We start from the raw sequence: 26,423 nt of genomic DNA, 5'->3' as shown, positions 1-26,423 counted from the left end.
AAGTGAAATCGCTGAACATTTTAAAGATTTCTGTTACAAATGGCAAATTACTTTTCTGTTTACCTTCCTACTACTAAAACAAGCAAGAGTACCTGCCTCACTGTGTAGCTGCCAGCGTATAGAGAGATGTACAGGACTTTATTAAGTGGTATACTTTGTAATGTTTTAGTGTGAATATTCTTGAAGTTAAATTCTTTTTCTCATTTGTGATTCTTAATAATAATTTCTGGAAGTGGAATTATAGGGTTAGAATGTAGGCACAGTTTCAGGGCTTTATTACTTACTGCCAAATTGTGTTCTGGAAGGTGTGCCAATTTTCACTCCCAGTAGCAGAGTGTGGGGGTGTTATCCTTGATCCTGGTTAGCACCATATATTATAATTTTACAATTCTTTGCTGATTTATACATGGAAAATGTCATCGTATCTTATTAACATGTACATTTCTATGATTGCCAGGATAATTAATCATTTAAAATTATTTATGACTTGAGCCCATTCTTTTTGTATACTTGCACACATCAGACATTGCAGGTTTGGTTCCAGAACCCTGCAATAAAGTAAATGCCACAGTAGAGCAAGTCAGATGAATTTTTTTTTTTGTTTCCTCATGCATGTAAAAGTTATATTTACATTGCAGCATAGTCTATTAAGTGTACAATGGCATCGTGTCTAAAAAATGTGCATGCCATGATTAAAAAATATTGCTAAAATATGCTATCATCTGAGCTTTTGGCAAGTCATATTCTTTTTGCTGGTGGAGGATTTTGCCTCATTGCTGACAGTTGCCGATGGATCAGAATGGTGGTATTGAAGGCTGGGGTAGTTGTGGCCATTTCTTAAAATAAGACAGCAGTGGAGTTTTTGCCACATCAGTTCACTCTTTTTTGTGTGAACAGTTTCTCTGTAGTGTGTGATGCTGTTTGATTGCATTTTATGCACAGCAGAACTTCTTTCAGAGTTCAAGTCTGTCCTCTCAATCCAACTTTATCAACTGAATTTCTGTAATATTCTCAATTCTTTTTTGTCATTTCAACAGTCTTCCAGCATCCTAACCAGGAGTAGTTTCCATCTCAAGAAACCAGTTTCTTTGCCCATCCATCAGAAGCAACTCTTCATCTGTTCATGTTGCCACAAAGCTGCAACCATTTGGTGTCATCTTCAGGCTCCACATCTAACTTTCGTTCTTGTTTCCACCACATCTGCAGTTATTTCTACCACTGGAGTCTTGAGCCCCCCAAAGTCCTCCATGAAGATTGCAATCACATTCTTCCAAACCCATTCACGTTGGTATTTTAACCTTTTCCCACGAATCACAAATGTTCTTAATGTCACCTACAATGATGACTCCATTCCCAAAGGTTTTCAGTTTACTTTGCCCAGAGAAATCCATCAGATCCATCCAATTTACTTTGTCCATTAGAAAAATCACTATCTATGGTAGCTGTAGCTTCACGAAATGTGTTTCTTAAATAATATGATTTGAGAATTGAAATGACTTCTTGATCTGTGAGCTGCAGAATAATGGATGTTGTGTTCGCAGGCATGAAAACAACAGGAGTCTTATCATCCATCTCCAGCAGGACTCTTGGTCATGGGTGACCAGGTGCATTGTCAGTGAGCAATGTTTTGAAAGGAATCTTTCTTCCTGAGCAGTAGGTCTTAGCAGTGTGCTCAGAATATTCAGTAAACCGTGTTGTAAACAGATGTGCTGTCATCTGCTTTTTTCCATTTATAGAGTTCCTGCAGAGTAAATCTAGCACACTTCTTAAGGGCCGTAGGATTTTCACAATCATAGTTAAGCTTTGGCTTCAACTTAGCCACATTAGGCGCTAACAAGAGAGTCTGTCCTTTGAAGCTTTGAAGGCAGGCATTGACTTCTCTTAGCTAGCTATAGAAGTCCTAGATGACATCTTTCAATAAGTGGCTGTTTCATCTACATTAAAAATCTATTGTTTAGCTTAGCCACCTTCATTAATGATCTTAGCTAGATCTTCTGGATAACTTGCTGCGGCTTCTCCAGCAGCACTTGCTGCTTTACCTTGCACTTTGATGTTATGGGGGTGGCTTACTAAACCTCATGAACCTGCCTCTGCTAGCTTCAGACGTTTCTTCTGCAGCTTCTTTGCCTCTGTCAGACTTCACAGAATTGAAGACCATTAGGGCCTTGCTCTGGATTAGGCTTTGGTTTAACAGAATGTTATATGGCTGGTTTGATCTTCTATCTACAACACTTGTTATATCAGCAATAAGGCTGTTTTGCTTTCTTACCATTTGTGTGAAGGTTTTTGATTTCCTTTAAGAATTTTTCCTCTACTCTCACAACTTGGGTGTTTGGCACAAGAGCCCATCTCTTGCTTTTGGCCTATCTTGGCTTTCAGCATGCCTTCCTTACTAAGGTAATCATTTCTGGCTTTTGATTTAAAGTGAGAGATCTGTGACTTTCCTATCACTTGAACACTTATGGGCCATTGTAGGGCTATTAATTGATGTAATATCAGTATTGTGTCTTGGAATAGGGAAGCCCGAGGAGAGGAAAGAGGGAACAGCATAGGTGGAATGGTCAGAACACACACAACATTTATCTTACTAAGTTTGCCATCGTAGATAGGTACAGTTGGCGGTGCCCCAGAGTAAATATAATAGTAACATCAACTGATCACAGATCACCTTAACAAATAAAATAATGATGAAAATGTTTGAAATATTTTGAGAATTACCAAAATGTGACATAGACACAGGAAGTGAGCAAATGTTGGAAAAATGGCAAATAGATTTGTTTAACTCAGGTTGCCACAAATGTTCAACTTGTAAAAAACACAGTATCTATGAAGTGAAATTAAAAAAAAATAAAATGAGGTATGTGTGTAATTTCCTGTTTATTTCCTTTGACTACTGTCGTATTGCTTTTACATCTATTAAAGTAATGTCATGCTGCAGATGCTTTTAAACCTTTTAAAAACTAAATATATAGAAACCTTTGCTTCTTTTTTTTTATTTTTTATTTTTTTTAAATTTTTATTTATTTACGATAGTCACACACAGAGAGAGAGAGAGAGAGGCAGAGACACAGGCAGAGGGAGAAGCAGGCCCCATGCAGGGAGCCCGACGTGGGACTCGATCCCGGGTCTCCAGGATCGCGCCCTGGGCCAAAGGCAGGCACCAAACCACTGCGCCACCCAGGGATCCCCGAAACCTTTGCTTCTTATGTAGTCAAATCTGCTTAACTTTTACAGATTCTGTTTTCTTTGGATTCCTGTAAAAATATTACATGTATTCCTTTTGTTCTTTTTATGGTTTCACTTATTACAATTATCTCTAGAATGCATTGGGATTTATTTTTGGATTTGGTTTGTCATGCAGGAATCTGACTTTATTTTTCCAAAAAGCTAATTGTCACATTATTTATTGAAAAATCTAGTACTTTATAGCAACTGCAGCAAGATAATATTTTTCTTCACAAAATTGATACATGCCTATTGTAAAATGAATGTTGCGTAAACAAATAGTAAATATGTGAGTAGTAGGGTATAGGTCAGATAGACCTGGGTTTGTACCAGGGCTCATCAACTTGCTTGCTGTATGGCCTTGAATAAGTTACCTAACCTTAGTGATTCCCACTTCTTTATCTGTAAAGGATAAATAACAATACCTACCCTCAGATGGTTGATGTGAGGATAAAATGAGATACTATGTGTAAAGTGTGTTATCTAGAGTACATTGTAAATATAAATAAATATAACAAGTGAAAAGTTTCCCCTACCTTCCATGTCTTCCAAAGGTGTATAATGTAGTCCACAGAATTCTTACATGAATAAGGTATATTGTTGTTTGTCTTCCTTAGTTGTCTGTAATTACATTGATTCGGATGTCATCAATCTGAATGAAGGTTGTCATTAATTCTTTGTTAGTCCAGTGGTTTTGAGTTAGAGTTGTGTACCCTGTGTTAAAATCACCTTGGAGTTTTGTCAAACTACAGAAGACTGGGCCCCATTTTTGGGAGTTCTGATTCAGTTAATGCAGGCTGGGCCTGGGTTTATCATTTGAAAAAAGTCCTTAAGTGAGTTGTGAATCAGATTTGTAACCTTAGTTAAAAACTGACTGGTAAGACAATGTGATTTTGGTTTATAGGATGTTATCAATCCAGTGGGAAGGATATAGGAAAAGACACAATTTTCAAATTGGAGACTTACCCAGGCTTTGAGACTTCTGGTTTCAGGTTTATTGCTGACTAAACAGATGACCTGGGTTAATCAAGAATCTTTGTTTACTTATTAATACCTTGATTTTTCCATGAGTAGTATATGTGGAACATCTTTGGCCTTAAAGAATGCTTGTTTTTCTCTTTCTAAAAGCCCTATAATAAGGGTGGCTTAACAGTGGTTCTCTGTGATTGTATCATAATCTTGACTCTCAACTCAGTAGGTCAGAGTACAATCAGTTTTTCTTACCTGATTTTGGTTTTTAATTGGTGACAACTTTCTATTTCCCTTATTTTATATCCAGATTCAGTTTATGCAGTAAATAAGCTACTGTGGTGGTTGTATTGTGAAAAACACATGGCCCCAAAACTGCTAGAACTGATACTGCATTCAGTCAAGTTGTGGGATACAAGATCAATGTGCAGAAATCTGTTGCATTTCTATACACCAATAATCAAGCAGCAGAAAGAGAAATTAAGAAAACAATCCCATTTACAGTTGCACCAAAAACAATAAGATATCTAGGAATAAAACTAACCAAAAGGTGAAAGACCTGTACTCTGAAAACTATAAAACACTGATGAAAGTAATTGAAGATGACACAAAGAAATGAGAAAGCATTCCATACTCATGGATTAGAAGAACAAATATTGTTGAGATGTCTATTCTACCCAAAGTAGTCTACACATTACAATCCCTATCAGAATGCCACCAGCATTTTTCACAGAGCTAGAACAAACAATCCTAAAATTTTTGTGGAACCAAAAAAGACCCTGAATAGCCAAAGCAACCTTGAAAAAGAAAAGCTAAGTTGGAGACATCACAGTTCCAGACTTCAAGTTATATTACAAAGCTGTAGTGATCAAAACACTATGGTACTGGCACAAAACTAGACACATAGATCAGTGGAACAGAATAGAAAACCCAGAAATGAACCCATAACTATATGGTCAACTAATCTTCAATAGAGCAGGAAAGAATATTCAGTAGGAAAAAAAGTCTCTTGAACAAATGCTGTTGGGAAAACTGGACCACTTTCTTACACCAAACACAAAGAAACCTCAAAATGGGTTAAAGATTTGAATGTAGGACTTGAAACCATAAAAATCCTAGAGGAGAAAACTGGCTATAACTTCTTTGTTAGCTGTAGCAACATTTTTCTAGATATGTCTGGATATGAGGCAAGGGAAACAAAAGCAAAAATAAACTATTGGGACTACATAAAAATAAAAAGCTGCACAGCAAAAGAAACAACAAAACTAAAAGACAACCTATGGAATAGGAGAAGATATTAGCAAATGATGTATCTGATACAGGATACTAACAGGGTTAGTGTCCGAAATCTATAAAGAAGTTATCAACTCAACACCCAAAAACCAATCCAGTTACAAAATGAGCTGCAGACATGAATAGGCATTTTTCCAAAGAAGACATACAGATGGCTAACAAACACATAAAAAGATGCTTAACATTACTCATCATCAGGGAAATACAAATCAAAACTACAATAAGATATCACCTCACACCTGTCAGAATGGATACAACTAAGGAAACATGTTGCTGAGGATGCAGAAAAGGGAACCCTCTTGCACTGTTGGTGGGAATGCAAATTGGTGCAGACACTGTGGAAAAAAGTGTGAAAGTTCCTCAAAAAGTTAAAAATAGAGTTACCTTACAATCCAGCAATTGTACTACTAGGTATTTACCCAAAGAATACAAAAGTACTAATTCAAAGGGATACATGCATCCCAATGTTTATAGATAGCATTATTTACAATAGCCAGCATTATCTACAATACCCAAGCGTCAGCCAAGTGTTCATCGGATGATAAATGGATAAAGAAGAGGTGTGTATACACACACACACACACACACACACACATATGTTTACATATAAACACATACACCCACAGTGGAACATTGCTCAGCCATAAAAAAGAATGAAATCTTGCCATTTGCAGTGACATGGTGGAGCAAGAGAGTATTATGCTAAGTGAAATAAGTCAGAGAAAGATAAATACTATGCACATGATTTCACTTACATATGGAATTTAAGAAACAAAATAAGCAAAGGGAAAACAGGCAAACTGAGTAACAGACTCTTAACTACAGAGAACAAACTCTGATGTTTATCAGAGGAGGGGAGTCAGGGAATGGGAGAAATAGGTGATAGGGATTAAGGAGGGCACTTGTGATGGGCACTAGGCATTGCATGCAGGTGTTGAGTCACTATATTGTACACGTGAAACTAATAATTACACTGTTAACTAATTGGAATTTAAATAAAAGCTTAAAAAATAATCCTAGTGGAAAAAAACCAACAACACATGGCCTCTCTGTCCTTTAATTTGTGAAGTGCCTACATGCAGTTCTTACCAGTCATGCTTTATTTACAGTTAGCTTCTCTGGAAAGTGCCTTTTGTTATTTTGAACAATAGAAGAGAGTTGTCATAGTCAGCATCTTAACAGTAGTGCTAGCTAGATTGGGGAATTGTTTTAGTGCTTATTAACACATTTCCTGATTTTTGAATTAGGTACTACCTTGCCATAACAGGCTGTTTGTCATGCCTCTGTTTGGTGGGAAATCAGGAAATGATGTTCTTTTGGGTTGTTAGTATTTAAAAACAAAACAAAGCCTCTGAAATATTGCTTTCAACAACCTTGCTGAAATGATTTCCTATACAGAACTATGTTTACCTAATTTGAAGGGCTTGTGGCAGTAACAGCAGGAACGTACAAGCAGTTCCGTGGAACCTGGCACCTGGGTTGTAATGAAATTCTGCCTCCTTGATGGGCCAATTTTGTTTTACATGAAAAAAAGTAGTACTACATACACCAGATACACAGGTAAGTCATAGGTACACCAGCAAAGATATTTTGCTCTGAGTATGTTATTGTCTTGTTTTGTTTAGCAGATACATACTTTTTTTCTTTTTTTTAAAATTTATATTTAAATTCAAGTTAGTTGGGGCTCCTGGGTGGCTCAGTCAGTTAAACGTCTGCCTTCAGTTTGAGTTGTGATCCCAGGGTCTTGGGATTGAGCCCTAAAGGCTCCCCCCATGGGAGCTTGCTTCTCCCTCTCGTTCTGCCTGCCACTCACCCTCCTTGTGCTCGCTCTCCCTCTCTCTCTGTCAAATAAATAAAAACCTTTAAAAAATTCAATTTAGTTAACATATATTATTAGTTTCTAGGGTAGAGCAGATAAATACTTTAAATATGAATATAATATTAGCTTTAGGTTCTGAAGTAATATTACTGTGTTGTAATTATAATTATTATCCATGGTTATAGTAATAAACAATAGTAATATGGATAATTTTAAAATAATTTATGCACGATATAAATGTGTACTGTGTTCCTTGATTTAATATCATAGGCAGTTCACCAAAATGGTTAAGGGATTAAGAGTGTGGGCAATTCTAAAATCAGCCCTCAAATCAAAGCAGATCTAAGAGTTTGATTTGAAGCCAAGTTTTATTTAGTATGGATGATCTTAGGCAAGTTATGTAACCTCTGTGCTTTGGTTTCCTCATATGAGAATTGTAGTAGTACTTATTTCATAGGATTGTTGTGAAGATTAAGTATGTTAAGGAATATAATAAGTTTAACTGGGTATACAGTAAACATTCAATAAATGTTAGCTATTATAATTATTGACAATTTTAAAGTCAGTTGAAAGTTTCATTTGGGAACATCTGGTAAGTGTTGAGTTTCTCTGTTTCTTGCCTCATTCTCTCTTCATACCCTTCAAATGTGATTATATGATGGCAGCCCCGTGGAACCAGCCATTCCCTTTTTTCCTCCCTTATGCTTTTTTTCTCTTCCATTGAATGTTTTACTTTAGTTCAATTTAGTTTTGTTGGTTTTTTTTTCTGGTATGAAGAAAATTATACAAGTTTATTGAAAGTCATAAAAGAATAAAGGAAAAAAAAAGAAAGTCACAAAAGAAGACCTAAATAAACAGATATCCCAGATCTGTCATAGGGAGTTTCAGTATTAGAGTGGTTTTTTTTTTTTTTTTTTTCAGTATTAGAGTGTTAAAAGAAAAAAATCCAGTCAATAAGATAGTTGTATTATCAAACTCTTGAAAGCTAAGTAAGTCCTGATCACAGGTATTGTTCCGTTGCTGATAGTTTGCCAGTTGTGGTAAGGAATGTTAGAAGAGAAGACCACTGCAAAGAAAAGATGGTAATAGAGGGCATTGGTATGTTAAGTATAGGAGTGAGAAGATGAGAGCAAAATACAAATGCACGCAGAATTCTGAATTGGAACTGTAAATTCCTACTTCTCAGCTTACTTTTTTGACTTTTGGTTTCTTTTGTTCTTTGGTTTTATTTTTTAAAGACTATTTATTTGAGAGAGAGAGAGGAGTTGCAGGGAGAGGGGCAAAAGGAGAGGGAAAGAATCCTCAAGCAGACTCCCTGCTGAGCATGTATCTTGATTTAAGGTTCCATCCTAGGACCCTGAGATCATGACCTGAGCCATAATCAAGAGATGGATGCTTAACTGACTGAGCCACTTAGGCTCCCTACCTCTTGGACTTTGAATTGAGTTTTTGCTTTCCAAGAACTAAGCTTGTTTCAAGCCCTGAAGTGAGTGGCTGGCAGATAAAGAATAAGAATTCTACTTTGTATTTATAAGCAAAATGTATTTAGAATTTTTTTTTTCTCTTTCTGCTGGGAGAAGAAACTTAGTACTGCAACCTCCTTATAATCATAGATATACCCTTACTGCCATTAGAACATTAAGGTGTGGGTGTCTCTATTGCTGACCATGGAAAAGAGATATTGGGGGGGGGAGGGTACAAGTATAGAGAAGTAAATTTGGGAGTCATCCAGTTAGAAAGGCTAATTGAAGCTAATTGGCTAGCTCTAGTAAGTGAAGACAGAGAAGAGGACAAAGGAGGAACTGGTGAAGAACCACTGTCTTTAGGAGTGGTGAAAGGAATCAGAGAAAGAACTGTTGGGATGGAGAACCAAGAGAGCAGATGATTAAAAAACATAAAATACAGATTAACTTAATATGAGATAAGGTGTGTGTGTGTGTGTGTGTGAGAGAGAGAGAGAGAGAGGGAATGACAGAACATTTTGACAGAAATCAAGGAAGGTGTGAATATTCCATTTGGAGAGGATTTTCATGCTTCTGGATAAGATTAACTATATGAAAATAATCCTTAGTCTTAGTTCAAGGAAAATAAAATACTATAAAATAAAAAGAGAATTTCACAGCCAGGAGGAGGCTTGAAGGCCACCTGGACTTGCAGCTATACTATCTGGCTCAGGAGTCCACATAGCCTAAGACTATCTAGGCTATAAATCTTAAACTTGAAGAGGAATAAAAATGTAAATTAAGACTGGAAACTAGTATTTTTATTTATTTTTATTTATTTATTTATTTAAAAAGATTTTATTTATTTATTCATGAGAGACACACAGAGAGAGGCAGAGACATAGCCAGAGGGAGAAGCAGGGTCCCTGTGAAGATCCTGATGTGAGGGTCTCGATCCCAGGACCGCAGGATCACAACCTAAGCCAAAGGTAGATGTTCACCTGCTGAGCCACCCAGTTGTCCCTAGGATCATTATTTATTGAGTGGTGATAAGTTACCTGAACTTTGTAGTAGTCTGTAGGGGGATTTCAAAAGTGGTGAGAAGAATAGTTTCTTTCTATAAGGAGGTTTTTTTTTTAAATATTTTATTTATTCATGGCAGACAGAAAGAGAGAGAGAGAGAGAGAGAGGCAGAGGGGGAAGCAGGCTCCATGCAGGGAACCCGACGTGGGACTCGATCCCGGGTCTCCAGGATCACACCCCAGGCTGAAGGTGGTGCTAAACCGCTGAGCCACCAGGGCTGCCCTCTATAAGGAGTTTTAATCCAGCTGGTGAGACATAAATTACTTAAATGAAACTAATAAACAGTTAGGTTCTGAATTCTCTAATACTGAGTACAGTGGGTATTTAGGAAGTTGTGTAATCTAGTATAGTTGGAGAAACTTTTATGAAAGATGAAAGTCTTTAAAAATGACTCCAAAGAAGTGCATAGGTGGAAAAGAGGAAGAATGTCAATCCAGTGTCTTTTGGTGTGGCTATTGGAGGAGAGATGGAGAAAATTGGAGAAAGAGTACAACTTGAGTCAGCTCATTCTTTGCAATGGGATAATGCTTGAGTCATGATTGAAACATTTTTGTATGTTTCGTAAGCATGTCTATTCATGCATAGAGAAAAGACTGGAAGAGGTCTCTGGTTCTGGCAAAATAGCAGACTAGATAAACAGAAACCCCTCACTGCTACAAAATGTACATTGTGCTTTCAAGAAAAAAAATAGTAAAAATAAAATAAAAACGTATGGTGGAAGCAGGGAAGGTTGGGGATTGAAAAGGCATGTGATGTACAATTAGGTGTTATAGCCCCTTACAGTGTTTGCTATTTTGCTAGTCCTAGTAACTTGCATTTTAGTTTCCATAGAGACAAGAGAACAACCCTTAGGCCTGTGAGTGTTAGAATTGAGACACCAGATAAGAGTATAGATATTCAGAGGGCTGAACATTCACTAAAGAAGTAGATAGACGAGAAAAAATCTGCCTGTGATCACAGAGACGTTTCTGTTAGCTTGGATCTTGAATTCATTGGGGAAGGGAATATCTGCAGAGAACTCAAGACCATGACTTTCTCTTCATTTTGGTATTATGTTCAAATTTGCAATACCTGTGGAATCTGGGAGAATCTCCAGATTGAGAATTGATGTTAAAAAATGGTTTAAGGCTAATAATATGACAGAGGTGTCTGGAAAACAGAAACTGTTCAAGAGGGGCATATCCTCAACTCAGAACATGTTACATCCTAGAATAAAGCACTACCAAAATGAACTCAATATAGAATTATGAAGCATGTGAATAAACAATCCATTACTCTTCTATAAGCAAGAATTAGCAGATAGAAGAAACTAAACTCATGAAGAAAAGGAATAGAAAACATGAGAAAGATTAGGTGCTATTATAAACATACGGCAACTTTTAAAAAAAGAGCCAGTAGAACTTCTGGAAGTGTAAAATAGTCATTGAAATTAAAACCCAGTGGATAAAAACCCCCCCAAAAAACCCAAACCCAAAACCCAGTGGGTAGGATAAACAGCAGCTTAGATACAGAAGAGCAAATTAATGAACTAGATCTGGATTTGGCAAACTATGGCTTATTGGGTGAATCTGGGTTGTAGCTTGTTTTTTTTTTGTACAGCTTACATGGGAAGAATGTTTTTTTTCACTTTTAAAGGATTATTTTTTTTAAAGGAAACAAAATATTCTATTTACACAGACTTTATGTGGCTCCCAAAGTTTAACATACTTAGTTTGTGACTCTGTATCAATTTCCTGACTCCTAACCTGGGTTGATCTGAGGAAATTTCCAGAAAGTAGCATAAAGGACAAGGAGGAAATATGAAAGAAAGGTTTAAAGACATGGAGAACGGAATGTGGAAGTCTGACATGTATCTAGTCATCTGAAAGGAGTTCCAGAAGGAGAGAATGAGGTACGGGCAAAATTCAAAGAGATGATGGCTGAGAATTTTCTAGATTAATGAAAGACATGAATCTTAAGAATTAATGTTTAATGAATACTGAGTGTCCCTCCCCCTAGTGCCCCAGATGTATATGTACATACATAAAGAACTCCATAGATGAAAAGATCTTAAATGCAACCAGAATGAAAAGTCAAATTATCTATAAAGTACAACCATTAGATTGACTTTCCCTTTTCAGCAGCAATGATAGAATCCAGAGGATTCTTCACTGTTGGTGGAAAAGAATTGCGAGTCTAGAATCGTATATCCAGCTAGATCATCATTGTGATTTAGGGTAAAATAAACTGTTTTCACATAAAAACAGTTTACCAACAACAGTCTTTCACTGAGGGAACTACTTAAGGAAAAAGAAAAGCAGAGGGAAGGAATGAAATGCAAAAAGGAATGGAATTTCTGAATAAGGAAATTGGTAAATATATGAGTGAATCTAACCAAGTGTGAATTCTTTTAATAATAAAGGCTAATATTGAGCATAAAATTAAAATATCAGTCAATAATGATGTAAAAAAGTCAAAAGGTAGGTCACCATAGGTGAAGATGATCTTTTATTAATTGAGAGGAGTGAGGAAATAGACATTTTTAAACTTTTGACTCAAGAATGCATGTTAAAACATTTTAAGAGTAACCTCTGAAGAAGATAAATTGGATATATAACTTACAGACTGGTAGAAAGGTTTAAAAAAAGGAATAAAAACCTTGATCAACTAAATGGAAGACAGGAAAGGGGTGAGGAGCATAGAAAAATATAACACAGATTAAGATTGTTATAAGTAAATCTTAATGTATCACAATAAGTGTAAGTGGATCAAATGCCAGTTTAAAGACAAAGATTGTTATATTGGAGTTTTATTTAAAAAATGAAATTTTGTTCTCAAATGTTTATAGGGGTACCTGAAACACATGGAATAGAAAGTTTGCTAGAAAGAGAATGGAAACTGTTAAGCTAGGCAAATATTAACAAAGACCTCAGTGTCTGAAAGGTGGAAACAACCTAAGTGTCCATCAACAGATGAATGGATAAAGTGGATGTATATACACACAATGGAATATTGTTCAACCATAAAAAGGAATGAAGTTCTGAGACATGCTGCAACATAGACATGCTGAAACATCATGCTAAGTGAAATAAGTCAGGCACGTAAGGACAGATATCGTATGATTCTACTTATAAGAATATTTAGAAAAGGCAAATTCGTAGAAGCAAAGTAAATTAGGTTACCAGGAGGGGAGAGGGAAAGGGAGGGTTAATGCTTAATAGTTATAAGAATTGTAGCTGTTGGAATCATTAAAAAGTTTTGGAAATACATAGTGATGATGATTATACAACATTGTGAATGTAATTAATACTGCTGAGTGGTACATTTAAAATGATTTATTTTTAAAGTTTTTTTTTTTTTTTAAAGACTGGGCTTATTTGATGGAGAGAAAGAGCATAAACAAGCAGGGGGCGTGGCAGGAAGAGGGAGAAGGAGAAGCAGGTTCCCTGTTGAACAGAGAGCCTGATCAAGCAGGGCTTGATCCTAGGACCATGGAATCATGACCTGAGCCAAAGGCAGACACTTAACCAACTGAGCCACCCAGGCACCCCTTAAAAATGATTTAGATGGCAAATTTTATGTCCTGTATGTTTTACCATACAATAAGAAATTATAAGATTTCAAAGAAACAAGTAAATATGACCCATGATTAAGAGAGGAAAAAATAGAGTCGAATTCACAGGTGCCCTAGTAGCAGATAAGGAATTTAATTTTTATGAATATATTAAATAATGGAAAAGATGGGAAAAAAAGTGAATAGATGGAGAATTTCAGTAGGGAAATAGAATCTCTAAAAAAAGGGCCTAATGGATATTCTAGAACTGAAAAATAAAATATATTGGATGAGGGGTGCCTGGGTAAATTAAGAATTTATTGGATGAGGGGTGCTTGGGTGGCTCAGTCAGTTAAGTTATCTGCGTTCAGTTCAGGTTATGATCCTGGGGTCCTGGGATTGAGCCCTATATAGAGCTTCCTGCTCAGCAGGGAGTGTACTTACTTCTTTTTCTCCCTCTGCCCCTCACCCTGCTTGTGCTCTTTCTTTCAAATAAATAAACTCTTAAAGAATTACTGGATGAAATTAATGACAGACTAGATTTGGCAGAAGAATTGGATTGGTGAACTCAAAGGTCAATTGAAATTATTCAAACTGAAGCACTATTAGATGAAATAGAAAATACTGATTTAGGAATGAAACAGGATAAATTGATGGAGAATGTGAGATTAGCATTATGGTTTGTTATGGTCCAGTACTAGATTGAAGGCAGTAGGGATAAATACAACATTTTTGTAAATTATTATTAATGCTATTATAAATATTATTACCATAATTATTATTATTATAAGAAAGAATGGATATAGTTTGGCAGGAGGTCAGATGTGAATGTAAGCAGTTGGAGGAATTAAAAATAACTCTAAGGGGCACTGGGTAGCTGGTTAAGTGTCTAACTCTTGGTTTTGGTTCAGGTTGTGATCCTCAGGGTCATGAGATTGAGCCCTGTGTCAGGTTCCATGCTCAGCCCAGAGTCTGCTTGAGATTCTCTGTCCCTCTCCCTCTGCCCTTCCCTCTCATGCTCTCTCTATCTCATAAATAAATAAATAAATAAATAAATAAATAAATAAATAAATAAAATAAATCTTTATAAAAATAAAAGTAAGTCTAAGACTTGTGGCTAATAAGTAGCCTACTATATGTCAGATATTGTGCAGGTTATTTTTTATTTGCTATTTCTAATTCTCATAATGATCCTGAGCATGACTATTATCTTTTTAGTGATGAAAAAAACTGTGGCTCAGAATGATTAGGTGACCATTTATTTAATAGCTTACAGAGCTGAGATTTGATCCAGGTCTGGCTAGCCCTGAGGTCTATACTCTTTCTTATATATCATATTGTTTCTAGTTGGCAAGACAGGAAGAAGGTAGTATCATGGGCAGAACTGTAAGTTATTGGAAAGATGAAGTACTTGGAATCATGATTGTGATATATATCTTAGGAGAGGTATCCTTTAGGGAGTTGGAAATGTTGGTCTACTAGTGCAGAGCAGAAAGGCTAGGGTCAGAGTAATAGCTTAAGGGGTTGAAGCCATTTAAGTGGATAGATTCAGTACTAGGTTATGTTGAAAACCTTAGGGTATCATTTTCCATATGAGGTAAGAGGAGTACTGGGTAACAACAAAGCAGAAAGGAAGAACAAGTCAGGGAAATAGGTAGAACACCAGGAAGTATGGTTTCATGGTAAATCAAGTAGAAAGTAGAATGGGAAAATGATCAGTGATATAATTAATTTATTTCACAGATATTTATACAGCACTCACAGTATGCCAGGCACTGTGCTGGGTACTGGTGTTGTAGCAGTGATCCAAGCAAATGAGATTCCTGTCTTCAGGAGTTAAGTGAATTAAATGAGAAGATATTATGAATTAAAAGATGTTATGAAAGAAATCAATAGATGAGTGCCAGAAAGTGTTAGGGGGTAAGAACAGCTACTTTAAGTGGGAATAGCAAGAAAGTTAAGAACTGAAGGATAAGGGGATCCCTGGATGGCTCAGCGGTTTAGTGCCTGCCTTCGGCCCGGGGGTGTGGTCCTAGAGTCCCGGGATTGAGTCCCACATCAGGCTGCCTGCATGGAGCCTGCTTCTCCCTCTGCCTGTGTCTCTGCCTCTCTCTCTCTCTTTCCCTCTCTCTCTCTTTCTCTGTGTCTCTCATGAATAAATAAATAAAATCTTAAAAAAAAAAAAAAGTACTGAAGGATGGGAGTATGCCAGAGAAGTCCTGGGGAAGAGCCTTTGAGACTAAAAGAATGGCTGGTATAAAAGTTCTGAGGCGGTAAAGAGCTTGGTGTAGTTAAGGAATTGAAAGGAAGCTGGTGTAGATAAAGTTGAGGAAGGAAGTGGAACAGGTGGTCTGGATCTAGTTATGAAGAGCCTGGCAGTACAATGGAAAGCCACTGAAAATTTTTAAGGCAGGGAGAGACATGGTCTAATTCATGTTCGTTTCTTTGTTTAATTGATGTGTAATTGACATATACTATCCTATTAATTTTGGGAGTACATCACAGTGTTTTGTTATTTTTTTTTAAAGATTTTATTTATTTATTCATGAGACACAGAGAGAGAGAGGCAGAGATATAGGCAGAGGGAGAAGCAGGCTCCTTGCAGGGAGCCTGATGTGGGACTCAATCCCAGGACTCTGAGATCATGCCCTGAGCTGAAGGCGGATGCTCGACCACTGAGTCACCTGGGCGTCCCCATGTTTTGCTATTTTTATACGTTGTTGAAGTGATCCCCACAACATGTCTGATTATCATGTTACCATACAAAGTTATTATATTATTGATTATATTCCCTATGCTGTACATTACATTATATCCCCATGACTTATTTATTTTGTAACTGGAAATTTGTACATCTTAACCCCGTTGACCTATTTTGCCACCTCTACCCCCACCCAGGGGCCCCCTCTGGTAATTAAGTTTGTTTCCTGTATTTATGAGTCTGTTTCTCTTTTGTTTTGTTTTTAAAATTACATATGTGTGAAATCATACAGTATTTGTCTTTCTGTGTCTGACTTATTTCACTTAGCATTATACCATCTTGGTCCATCTATGTTGTCTCAGATGGCAAGATATTGTTCTTTATGGCTGAGTGATAATTCATTGTTTATATATACCACATCTTTATCCATTTATCTATTGATAGACACTATGATTGCTTCCATAGTCTTGGCTATTGTGAAAATACTACAGTGAATGTGGAGATGCATATATCTCTTCAAACCACTGTTTTTTGTTTTTGCCTAAATACATAGAAGTGGAATTACTGGATGGTACGTTAGTTCTATTTTAAATTTCCTGAGGAACTTCCATATGGTTGTTCATTATGGTTGTACCAGTTTACATTCTTATAACATACTCTTTTCTACATCCTCACCAACACTTGGAATTTTTTGTCTTTTTTGATAATACCCAATCTGATGATTCCCTGATGATTAATAATGAGCATCTTTTTGTGCCTTTTGGGCATCTGTATGTCTTCTTTGGAAAAAATGTCTATTCGAGTCCTCTGCCCATTTTTTAATTGGGTTGTTTGGTTCTTTATATATTTTGGTATTAACCCCTTATCAGATGTATGATTTGTAGTTTTAGTATCCCCGCAGACTTCAGGATATTTAAATGATCCAAGAAGCTCTTGTGAAGATCAAGTTTTCAAATTTTTTACTGGGAACATCCTTAGGTCACCTTTGTGCTCCCAGAAGGCATTCTTCTAGCAGTGTCTGTGATTCAGGCATCCATCTTTCACCTGCAAATTGATGATACTCATTTGATTTTTGCATAGTTTTATACTTGAAACAGTTATCAATATCTAAACCTTAAATGCACTTTACTTGTATGTTGACTTGATTTCACACTGTGATAGGGCAGGCATACATGCAGTTATACAGTGAGGTCTCTCTCTTTCACATGAAAGAAATCCCTGGGATACATTTGATGACCAGTAAACTAAAATGCATTCAAACCAATCTCCCCATATCTTTTTTTTTTTTTGAAGATTTTATTTATTTATTCATGAGAGACAGAGAGAGAGAGAGAGAGAGAGAGAGAGAGAGGCAGAGACACAGGCAGAGGGAGAAGCAGGCTCCATGCAGGGAGCCTGATGTGGGACCTGATCCCAGGTCTCCAGGATCATGCTCTGAGCCAAAGGCAGATGCTCAACCCCTGAGCCACCCAGGTGTCCCAATCTCCCCATATCTTGGCATGGGAATGCAGACTGGGAGCCTTTTGGGGACCTTATGGACGGTCCCATGGACAGTGTGATCTAGGCCAGGCTGCAGCCCTCCACACATTTAGGTAATGGGATCCTCAAGACCTCTCCCAGCTACAGTCATGCACCCCTACCCCAATGTCCTGCCTAGGTGCCCAAGAGTCTGTGTATCTTGAACAACTTGCCATTCTGGAACCCCCAACACAGCACATTAGCAGAGAGCAGAGGCAAGAATAAAAGTGACATTTTATTATTTTTGATAGAATTGTAAATGCAGTTGTTTTCATAATGTCTCTTTCTGCTCACTCGTTATTAGTGTATAAAAATGCTACTAATTTTTATATGTTAATTTTGTATCCTGCTACTTCACTTGAATTCATTTATTTTAGTGGTTTGCTCTTCGAGTCTTTAGGGTTTTCTAAATATAGTAATCACATAATTTGCTAATAGTGTTTTATTTCTTCCTTTTTAATGTGAATGCCTTTTATTTCTTTTTCTTACATAATTGCTATGGCTAGGGCTTCCACTACTATGTTGAATGAATGGCAAGAGTGGACATCCTTATTTTGTTCTTGATCTTAGGAGGAAAAATGTTCAGCTTTTCACCATTGAGAGTGATGCAAGTTGTGGGTTTGTCCTGTGTGGCCTTTATTATGTTCCTTCCTTCTGTACCCACTGAGTTGAGAGTTTTTACCATAAATGGAAGTTGATTTTGGTCATATGCTTTTTCTCCAACTATTGAAATGATCATCTGATTTTTATCCTTTGTTTTGTTAATGTGTTGCATTATGTTGATTGATTTATAGATATTGAACTATTCTTGCATTCCTGGAATAAATCCCACTTGACTGTGGTTTACGATACTTTTAATGTATTGTTGAATGCAGTTTGCTAATATATTTTTTAAGTTTTAGTTTATTTAAATTCAGTTAATTAACACAGTGTATTATTAGTTTCTGAGGTAGAATTCAGTGATTCATTAGTTGTATATAACATCCAGTGCTCATTATATCACGTGCCCTCCTTAACACTCATTACCCTGTTACCCCACTCCCTTACCCACTGCCTTCCAGCAACCCTTAGTCTGTTTCCTATGATTAAGAGTCTCTTATGGCCTGTCTCCCTCTCTGATTTCATCTTATCTTATTTTTCCCTCCTTTCCTCTGTGATCCTGTTTTGTGTCTTAAATTCCACATATGAGTAAAACCATATGATAATTGTCTTTCTCTGATTATTAGCATGATATCCTCTAGTTCCAGCGACGTCATTGCAAGAGGTAAGATTTCATCCTGATGGCTGAGTAATGTTCCATTGTGTGTGTGTGTATGTATACACCACATCTTCTTTATCCATTCATCTGTTGATGGACATGTGGGCTCTTTCCATAGTTTGGCTGTTGTGGACATTGCTGCTATCAACATAGAGGTGCAGGTGCTCTTTCAGATCACTATAGTGGTATCTTTTGAATAAATACCTAGTAGTATGATTGTTGGGTCATAGGGTAGTCCTATTTTTAATTTTTTGAGGAATCTCCATACTGTTTTCCAGAGTGTCTGTACCAGCTTGCATTCTTACCTGCAGTGTAAGTAAGAGTTTCCCTTTCTCTACATCCTCATTAACATTTATTTCCTGACTTGTTAATTTTAGCCATTCTGACTGGTATGAGGTGGTATCTCATTGTGGTTTTGATTTGTGTTTTCCTAATGTTGAGCATTTTTACATGTGTCTCTTGGCCATTTGTAGTCTTCTTTGGAGAAATAATCTGCTCATGTCTTCTGCCCATTTCTTGACTGGATTATTTGTTTTTTGGGTATTGGATTTGATAAGTTTTTTATAGACTTTGGATACACTTTATCTGATACGACATTTGCAAACATCTTTGCCCATTCAGTAGGTAGTCTTTTGGTTTTTGTCAACTATTTTCTTTGCTGTGAAAAAAACTTTTTTTCTTGATGAAGTCCCAGCAGTTCATTTATGTTCTTATTTCTCTTGCCATTGGAGATGTGACTTGCGAGAAGTTGCTGAGGTAAAAGAGGTTGCTACCTGTGTTTTCCTCTAGGATTTTGGTGGATTCCTGTCTCACATTTAGGTCTTTCATCTATTTTGAGTCTATTTTTGTGTATAGTATAAGAAAATGGTTCAGTTTCATTCTTCTGCATCTGGCTGTCCAATTTTCACAACACTGTTTGTTGAAGAGACTGTCTTTTATCCATTGGATATTCTTTTCTGCTTTGTTGAAGATTAGTTGAGGGTCTGTTTCTGGGTTCTCTATTCTGTTCCATTGATCCATGTGTCTGTTTTTGTGCCAGTACTGTACTGTCTTGATGATTACAACTTTGTATTATAGCTTGAAGTCCGGAATCGTGATGCCACCAGTTTTGGTTTTCTTTTTAAACATTCAGGATCTTTTGTGATTCCATATAAATTTTAGGATTATTTGTTCCAATTCTGTGAAAAATGTTGATGGTATTTTTTTTTAATTTATTTTTTATTGGTGTTCAATTTATAACATACAGAATAACCCCCAGTGCCCGTCACCCATTCACTCCCACCCCCCGCCCTCCTCCCCTTCTACCACCCCTAGTTCGTTTCCCAGAGTTAGCAGTCTTTACGTTCTGTCTCCCTTTCTGATATTTCCCACACATTTCTTCTCCCTTCCCTTATATTCCCTTTCACTATTATTTATATTCCCCAAATGAATGAGAACATATAATGTTTGTCCTTCTCCGACTGACTTACTTCACTCAGCATAATACCCTCCAGTTCCATCCACGTTGAAGCAAATGGTGGGTATTTGTCATTTCTAATAGCTAAGTAATATTCCATTGTATACATAAACCACATCTTCTTTATCCATTCATCTTTCGTTGGACACCGAGGCTCCTTCCACAGTTTGGCTATCGTGGCCACTGCTGCTATAAACATCGGGGTGCAGGTGTCCCGGCGTTTCATTGCATTTGTCTCTTTGGGGTAAATCCCCAACAGTGCAATTGCTGGGTCGTAGGGCAGGTATATTTTTAACTGTTTGAGGAACCTCCACACAGTTTTCCAGAGTGGCTGCACCAGTTCACATTCCCACCAACAGTGTATGAGGGTTCCCTTTTCTCCGCATCCTCTCCAACATTTGTTGTTTTCTGCCTTGTTAATTTTCCCCATTCTCACTGGTGTGAGGTGGTATCTCATTGTGGTTTTGATTTGTATTTCCCCTGATGGCAAGTGATGCAGAGCATTTTCTCATATGCATGTTGGCCATGTCTATGTCTTCCTCTGTGAGATTTCTGTTCATGTCTTTTGCCCATTTCATGATTGGATTGTTTGTTTCTTTGGTGTTGAGTTTAATAAGTTCTTTATAGATCTTGGAAACTAGCCCTTTATCTGATATGTCATTTGCAAATATCTTCTCCCATTCTGTAGGTTGTCTTTGAGTTTTGTTGACTGTATCTTTTGCTGTGCAAAAGCTTCTTATCTTGATGAAGTCCCAATAGTTCATTTTTGCTTTTGTTTCTTTTGCCTTCGTGGATGAATCTTGCAAGAAGTTACTATGGCCGAGTTCAAAAAGGGTGTTGCCTGTGTTCTTCTCTAGGATTTTGATGGAATCTTGTCTCACATTTAGATCTTTCATCCATTTTGAGTTTATCTTTGTGTATGGTGAAAGAGAGTGGTCTAGTTTCATTCTTCTGCATGTGGATGTCCAATTTTCCCAGCACCATTTATTGAAGAGACTGTCTTTCTTCCAATGGATAGTCTTTCCTCCTTTATCGAATATTAGTTGCCCATAAAGTTCAGGGTCCACTTCTGGATTCTCTATTCTGTTCCACTGATCTATGTGTCTGTTTTTGTGCCAGTACCACACTGTCTTGATGACCACAGCTTTGTAGTACAACCTGAAATCTGGCATTGTGATGCCCCCAGATATGGTTTTCTTTTTTAAAATTCCCCTGGCTATTCGGGGTCTTTTCTGATTCCACACAAATCTTAAAATAATTTGTTCTAACTCTCTGAAGAAAGTCCATGGTATTTTGATAGGGATTGCATTAAACGTGTATATTGCCCTGGGTAACATTGACATTTTCACAATATTAATTCTGCCAATCCATGAGCATGGAATATTTTTCCATCTCTTTGTGTCTTCCTCAATTTCTTTCAGAAGTGTTCTATAGTTTTGAGGGTTTAGATCCTTTACATCTTTGGTTAGGTTTATTCCTAGGTATCTTATGCTTTTGGGTGCAATTGTAAATGGGATTGACTCCTTAATTTCTCTTTCTTCAGTCTCATTGTTAGTGTATAGAAATGCCACTGACTTCTGGGCATTGATTTTGTATCCTGCCATGCTACCGAATTGCTGTATGAGTTCTAGCAATCTTGGGGTGGAGACTTTTGGGTTTTCTATGTAGAGTATCATGTCATTGGCGAAGAGGGAGAGTTTGACTTCTTCTTTGCCAATTTGAATGCCTTTAATGTCTTTTTGTTGTCTGATTGCTGAGACTAGGACTTCCAGTACTATGTTGAACAGCAGTGGTGAGAGTGGACATCCCTGTCTTGTTCCTGATCTTAGGGGAAAGGCTCCCAGTGCTTCCCCATTGAGAATGATATTTGCTGTGGGCTTTTCATAGATGGCTTTTAAGATGTCGAGGAATGTTCCCTCTATCCCTACACTCTGAAGAGTTTTGATCAGGAATGGATGCTGTATTTTGTCAAATGCTTTCTCTGCATCCAATGAGAGGATCATATGGTTCTTGGTTTTTCTCTTGCTGATATGATGAATCACATTGATTGTTTTACGGGTGTTGAACCAGCCTTGTGTCCCAGGGATAAATCCTACTTGGTCATGGTGAATAATTTTCTTAATGTACTGTTGGATCCTATTGGCCAGTATCTTGTTGAGAATTTTTGCATCCATGTTCATCAGGGATATTGGTCTGTAATTCTCCTTTTTGGTGGGGTCTTTGTCTGGTTTTGGAATTAAGGTGATGCTGGCCTCAGAGAACGAATTTGGAAGTACTCCATCTCTTTCTATCTTTCCAAACAGCTTTAGGAGAATAGGTATGGTTTCTTCTTTAAACGTTTGATAGAATTCCCCTGGGAAGCATCTGGCCCTGGACTCTTGTGTCTTGGGAGGTTTTTGATGACTGCTTCAATTTCCTCCCTGGTTATTGGCCTGTTCAGGTTTTCTATTTCTTCCTGTTCCAGTTTTGGTAGTTTGTGGCTTTCCAGGAATGCGTCCATTTCTTCTAGATTGCCTAATTTATTGGCGTATAGCTGTTCATAATATGTTTTTAAAATCGTTTGTATTTCCTTGGTGTTGGTAGTGATCTCTCCTTTCTCATTAATGATTTTATTAATTTGAGTCTTCTCTCTCTTCTTTTTAATAAGGCTGGCTAATGGTTTATCTATCTTATTAATTCTTTCAAAGAACCAACTCCTGGTTCTGTTGATCTGTTCCACAGTTCTTCTGGTCTCGATTTTGTTGAGTTCTGCTCGAATCTTTATTAACTCACTTCTTCTCTTGGGTGTAGGATCTATTTGCTGTTTTTTCTCTAGCTCCTTTATGTGTAAGGTTAGCTTTTGTATTTGAGTTCTTTCCAGTTTTTGAATGGATGCTTGTATTGCGATGTATTTCCCCCTTAGGACTGCTTTTGCTGCATCCCAAAGATTTTGAACGGTTGTATCTTCATTCTCATTAGTTTCCATGAATCTTTTTAATTCTTCCTTAATTTCCTGGTTGACCCTTTTATCTTTTAGCAGGATGGTCCTTAACCTCCACGTGTTTGAGGTCCTTCCAAACTTCTTGTTGTGATTTAGTTCTAATTTCAAGGCATTATGGTCTGAGAATATGCAGGGGACAATCCCAATCTTTTGGTATCGGTTCAGACCCGATTTGTGTCCCAGTATGTGGTCTATTCTGGAGAAAGTTCCATGTGCGCTTGAGAGGAATGTGTATTCAGTTGAGTTTGGATGTAAAGTTCTGTAGATATCTGTGAAATCCATCTGATCCAGTGTATCATTTAAAGCTCTCGTTTCTTTGGAGATGTTGTGCTTAGAAGACCTATCGAGTATAGAAAGAGCTAGATTGAAGTCACCAAGTATAAGTGTATTATTATCTAGGTATTTCTTCACTTTGGTTAATAATTGATTGATATATTTGGCAGCTTCCACATTCGGGGCATATATATTGAGGATTGTTAAGTCCTCTTGTTGAATAGATCCTTTAAGTATGATATAGTGTCCCTCTTCATCTCTCACTACAGTCTTTGGGGTAAATTTTAGTTTATCTGATATAAGGATGGCTACCCCTGCTTTCTTTTGAGGACCATTCGAATGGTAAATGGTTCTCCAACCTTTTATTTTCAGGCTGTAGGTGTCCTTCTGTCTAAAATGAGTCTCTTGTAGACAGCAAATAGATGGGTCCTGCTTTTTTATCCAGTCTGAAACCCTGCGCCTTTTGATGGGGTCATTAAGCCCGTTCACATTCAGAATTACTATTGAGAGATATGAGTTTAGTGTCATCATGATATCTATTCAGTCCTTGTTTTTGTGGACTGTTCCACTGAACTTCTTCTTAAAGGGAAATTTTAAGAGTCCCCCTTAAAATTTCTTGCAGAGCTGGTTTGGAGGTCACATATTCTTTTAGTTGCTGCCTGTCTTGGAAGCTCTTTATCTCTCCTTCCATTTTGAATGAGAGCCTTGCTGGATAAAGTATTCTTGGTTGCATGTTCTTCTCATTTAGGACCCTGAATATATCCTGCCAGCCCTTTCTGGCCTGCCAGGTCTCTGTGGAGAGGTCTGCTGTTACCCTAATACTCCTCCCCATAAAAGTCAGGGATTTCTTGTCTCTTGCTGCTTTAAGGATCTTCTCTTTATCTTTGGAATTTGCAAGCTTCACTATTAAATGTCCAGGTGTTGAACGGTTTTTATTGATTTTAGGGGGGGATCTCTCTATTTCCTGGATCTGAATGCCTGTTTCCCTTCCCAGATTAGGAAAGTTTTCAGCTAGAATTTGTTCAAATACATATTCTGGCCCTCTGTCCCTTTCGGCGCCCTCGGGAACCCCAACGTAGGTTTTTCTTTCTCAGGCTGTCGTTTATTTCCCTTAATCTATCTTCATGGTCTTTTAATTGTTTGTCTCTTTTTTCCTCAGTTTCCCTCTTTGCTATCAACTTGTCTTCTATGTCACTCACTCGTTCTTCCACCTCGTTAACCCTTGTCGTTAGGACTTCTAGTTTGGATTGCATCTCATTCAATTGATTTTTAATTTCTGCCTGATTAGCTCTAAATTCTGCAGTCATGAAGTCTCTTGAGTCCTTTATACTTTCTTCTAGAGCCACCAGTAGCTGTATAATAGTACTTCTGAATTGGCTTTCTGACATTGAATTGTAATCCAGATTTTGTAACTCTGTGGGAGAGAGGACTGTTTCTGATTCTTTCTTTTGAGGTGAGGTTTTCCTTCTAGTCATTTTGCTCAGTGCAGAGTGGCCAAAAGCAAGTTGTATTGGGAAAAGAGAAAAAGAGAGGAGAGAAAGAAGGAAAGAAAAGAGAAAGAGAAAAAAAAGGGAAGAAAAAAAAAAACGAAAAAAGAAAAAAAAAGGAAAAGAGAAAGAAAAAGAAAGGAGAAAAAAAAGGGGGTGGGGGAAGGAAACAAATCAAAAAGCAAAACAAAACAAAACAAAACAAAAAACAAAAGAACCACGGGGGAGTATCTTCTGATTCTGTGTACTTTAAGTCCCTTGGCTTCTCCTGGAAGTTGTCAGTCTAGCTGGTGTTCTGGGGGAGGGGCCTGTTGTGCTGATTTTCAGGTGTTAGCAGTTGGGGGAGCTACTGTGCCCCTGCCTGGTGCAGGGCTCAGTGGGGGGTTGTTTACCCCGTGAGGCCGCAGGAGGAACAGCCCCAGTGGCGGGGCAGCTCTGGAAACCTGGATTCAGCTCCGGCAGGAACTCCGTCTGCAGGGCCTGGAGGCTCCGGGGCGGGGCCGCTGATCTGCTCAGCTCGGGGCAGGAGCTTCCTTGCTGTCCTGGGCCCTCCCGGCCTCTGCCTGTCCCAGGGGAGGCCGGATCCTGGGCTGTGTCCCGGCGCCCTGTGCTCCGGGGCCTGCGCTGTTGGATTCGCGCTCCCGGGCCGCGCAGCCCCCTCCGCGGAGCTGCCGCCCGAGCCTCCCCGAGCTGCTCCTGGAACCGCGCAGCCCCCTCCGCACGGAGCCTCTTCCTCCGCCCGAGCCCCTCCGAGCTGCTCCCGGGGCCGCGCAGCCCCCTCCGCGGAGCCGCCGCCCGAGCCCCCCCGAGCTGCTCCGGGTCCCGCCGTGCGCGCTGCAGCCCTTAGGGAGCTCGGCGCACTCTCCTGGGTGCGCAGTTGCTGTTACTGTCCCAGGGAGCCCGAGGGCATCCCCGCCCTCCTGGGTCCTGCTCCAGCTCCCTGCGAGCCCCTTTCCGCCCGGGAAGGTCGGTGCAGCTCCTGCTCCTCCGGGACGGGGCTCTCCTGTCCTGGGGACACTCGCCCCGGCCTCAGCCCGGCTCCTCGCGGGCCCCTCCCCCTTGGAGGCCTTTGTTTCTTTATTTCTTTTTCCCCGTCTTCCTACCTGATAGGAGCGCGAACTCTTCTCACTGTAGCATTCCAGCTGGTCTCTCTTTAAATCTCGGGCCGAATTCATAGATTTTCAGGATAATTTGAAGGTCTTCTAGGTAATTTGGTGGAGACAGGTGATTTGGAGACCCTACTCTTCCGCCATCTTGCTCCTCCGATGGTATTTTGATAGGGATTGCATTGAATGTGTAGATTGCTCTGGGTAGCTTAGACATTTTAACAGTATTTGTTCATTCAATCCATGAGCATGAAACATTTAAAAAAAAAAAGATTTATTTA

The 26,423-nt window shown here is 38.3% G+C and overlaps 1 protein-coding gene across 2 annotated transcripts in view; it reads left to right on the top strand.

The window, feature by feature from the left end:
- EXTL3 (exostosin like glycosyltransferase 3) overlaps positions 1-26,423 on the top strand; it is a 151,834-nt gene that overhangs the window by 60,112 nt on the left and 65,299 nt on the right. The gene's annotated exons all lie outside the window — the stretch shown is intronic.

The sequence above is a fragment of the Canis lupus genome, chromosome 25, assembly GCF_011100685.1.
Source record: "Canis lupus familiaris isolate Mischka breed German Shepherd chromosome 25, alternate assembly UU_Cfam_GSD_1.0, whole genome shotgun sequence".
NCBI lineage: Eukaryota > Metazoa > Chordata > Mammalia > Carnivora > Canidae > Canis > Canis lupus.
This window is presented reverse-complemented; position numbering and strand designations above follow the sequence as displayed.